The 3,320-nt window shown below is 41.2% G+C and overlaps 1 non-coding gene across 1 annotated transcript; it reads right to left on the bottom strand.

The window, feature by feature from the left end:
• Positions 1-2,971: 2,971 nt before the first annotated feature.
• Positions 2,972-3,078, bottom strand: LOC148555811 (small nucleolar RNA R71). The gene has a single exon (XR_015887896.1). It is a non-coding gene; the product is annotated as a small nucleolar RNA R71 (small nucleolar RNA).
• Positions 3,079-3,320: the final 242 nt, after the last annotated feature.

Raw genomic sequence — 3,320 nt, 5'->3', positions numbered from 1 at the left:
ACTTTATTACTTGATTTCAGGACAAAGGAAGCAAGAGAGAGCCACGATTAGCAGCCACGTTAGTCTAACTAACGTGACCACCAACGTGGAATGGGAGCTAGCTTGCAACGTTAATGAGAAAAGTAATCGCCAAAAACGTCCTCGAAAGCCATCATAGCCCACGTTAAGAGTCACGTTAACTAAGTTAATGTGAACTCTAACGTGGAAGAAAGAAATAAGGCCAACGTTAGTGACACTCACCTTTGTCACCAATGTTGGACCAAGCTCATAAGTGGCCACATTAAGAGCCACGTTAACTCAGTTAACATGGACTCTAACGTTGGGAAGCAAAAGAGAAGCCAACGTTAGTGACACTCACCTTTGTCACTAACGTTGGCTAAGCTACAATGAGCCACGTTAGTTGCCACGTTAACTTAGTTAACGTGGAAGCTAACGTGGAGAAAGCAAACAATCGCCAACGTTAGTGACACTTACCTTTGTCACTAACGTTGGAATGAGCCACAATGAGCCACTATGAGCCACGTTAACTTCCACGTTAACTTAGTTAACGTGGAAGCTAACGTTGAGGATAGGATGATGAGCCAACGTTAGTGACACTCACCTTTGTCACTAACGTTGGAGATGGCTATCATTACCACGTTAGAAGCCATGTTAACTTAGTTAACGTGGACTCTAACGAGGGAAGTAGGGGCACCTTGGAACGTTAGTGACAAAGGTAAGTGTCACTAACGTTCTCGAAGAATTGGCAACCCTACGTTAAGAGCCACGTTAACTAAGTTAACATGAACTCTAACGTAGGGAGGGAGGACTCTCAACATTATTGGAAAAGGTGAGTCCCAATAATGTGTTCGAAGGACCAAGAGGCAAAGTTAGTGGTCATGTTGGTGCCACTAACGTTGAAGTTAACGTGGATCATCCCTGGGTGAAGAACGTTAGTGAAAAAGGTGATTGACACTAACGTTCTCGAACCCACGCTCTCACTTAACGTTAACGCCACTAACGTCCTGAGCTAAAGACCCTTCCTACTTCACACTTTCTCTCTGCAAGTAAAGCTAAGCCGACTGCAGAAGATAACTGCTTCCAAAGGCCCATATCTAAGACTTGAAGAATCAACTAGAAGATCAGAAGAGTAGTATATATAGGGGTAGTTTTGAATCAGGAAACAACTTTTGGGGGAGTGAGGGAAAATTGAGAATTACTCTCTCTATAATTTACTTTCTCTGCACTTCTAGTTCTAGTTTTCATGATGTATTCTCCATCTTTGTTTTCCATTTTCAGAGCTATGAATAACTAAACCCCTTTCATTGGGTTAGGGAGCTCTGTTGTAATTTGATGGATCAATACTAATTTTCATTACTCTTCTTCTATCTTTTCTCTTGATTTTACTAGAAAGCTTTCAATCTTCGTCCAATTGGGTAGTTATCTTGGAAAAGAAGCTATTCATACTTGGATCTCTTCTGAACCTTGGAAGAGGAATGAAGAGATCATGCTAGAAATGCTTTCTCATGTTGGACCAAATTGGGTTTGGTTGGGTATGGTGACTGTAATCCTACCAACACTTGATTTGGGAATGTATGTGGTATAATCAGTGACCATACTTCATCTCTTCTCATGAGCAATTGACCAAGGAATTGGCTATTGATCAAGATTTGAGAGATTGAATTACCAAGAAATTGGAATTTCATCACTTAAGATTGCCAAGGAGATCAATGAATGCATTGATTCAGAGAATGCAACATCTCCTAAACCCAATGAATCCCCATTTCTGATCTACTCATTCTCTTTAATTTCTGTAATTTACTTTCATGAGCATCTTCCCCATTCCTATTTACAATTCTGCAATTTACTTTCCCTCATTTACTTTCAGCTCTTTACTTCCAGCATTTATATTTTCTGCTATTTACTTTCCCGCCATTTAATTTCCTGCAACCCTCAAACCAAATTCTGCTTCGCTCAACTAGAACATTCCTCTAATTTAAGTTGCTTGAACAATCAATCCCTGTGGGATTCGACCTTACTCTATTGTGAGTTTTTACTTGACGATAATTCGGTATACTTGCCGAAGGAAAATTGTTGAGAGACAAGTTTCCGTGCTATCAAGTTTACGGCGCCGTTGCCGGGGATTGATTTTGTATCAACAATGACTAAATTGGAGGATAACTAGATTGAGCATTTTTCTTTTGTTTGATTTAAATTTCTGTTTGAGTTAATTACTTTCAGTTTTGGTTATTTTCCTCCCTTCCCCCTACTCCTTTTTCTTAGTTATTTACCATTCAGTTCACTAACCCACTAACTGTTTGATATATTACATCACTCACACTAACAGCAATTTTAACAAGAGTACTTTCTGCATCTATTTCCTTGCTTGTGCCTTGTTGGTTGTATGACAGGGAGAAGAAGCGGGGCTTCAACTTCCTTTGATTCTGAACCTGAGAGGACCTTCCTTAGATTAAGGAGGGCAGCAAGAGGAAAGAGAGCAGTTGGTGCTGAGAGAGAAGAGGGGTACTTTGAATTGGACATGGATGAAAACATGGAGAACCATCATGAAGAAGAGGCTCACAACCATGGTAGAGAAGGTCCAACGCATCAGGCTGGACAAGAGAGAAGTGTTCTGGGTTCTTACATCAACCCAAACCCAGGAAACTGTGGAAGCAGCATCCAAAGGCCGACCATACATGCCAACAACTTTGAACTAAAACCACAACTCATCACCCTTGTTCAGAACAATTGTTCATTCGGAGGAGGTGTCCAAGAAGACCCCAATCAACATCTAACCACCTTCCTGAGGATATGTGATACTATGAAGTCTAATGGTGTTCATTCTAACACCTATGGACTACATCTGTTCCCTTTCTCACTTAAGGACAAGGCATCTAAATGGCTGGAATCCTTCCCAAAGGAGAGTTTAGCAACCTGGGAAGATGTGGTGAACAAATTCTTGGCAAGATTCTATCCTCCTCAACGGATCAACAGGCTGAGAGCTGAGGTGCAAACATTCAAGCAGCAGGATGGTGAGACTCTATATGAAGCATGGGAGAGGTTTAAGGACCTGACAAGAAGGTGTCCACCAGATATGTTCAATGAATGGGTGCAACTACACATTTTCTATGAAGGCCTCTCTTATGAATCAAAGAAGGCAATAGACCATTCATCCGGGGGATCTCTAAACAAGAAAAAGACCATTGAAGAAGCCATAGATGTCATTGAGACTGTAGCGGAGAATGACTACTTCTATTCTTCTGAAAGAGGCAACACTAGAGGAGTAATGGAGCTAAACAATGTCGATGCACTGCTGGCCCAAAACAAGCTTATTACCAAGC

Source organism: Arachis ipaensis, chromosome B6 (genome assembly GCF_059453495.1).
Source record: "Arachis ipaensis isolate K30076 ecotype BB chromosome B6, ASM5945349v1, whole genome shotgun sequence".
Lineage (NCBI taxonomy): Eukaryota > Viridiplantae > Streptophyta > Magnoliopsida > Fabales > Fabaceae > Arachis > Arachis ipaensis.
This window is presented reverse-complemented; position numbering and strand designations above follow the sequence as displayed.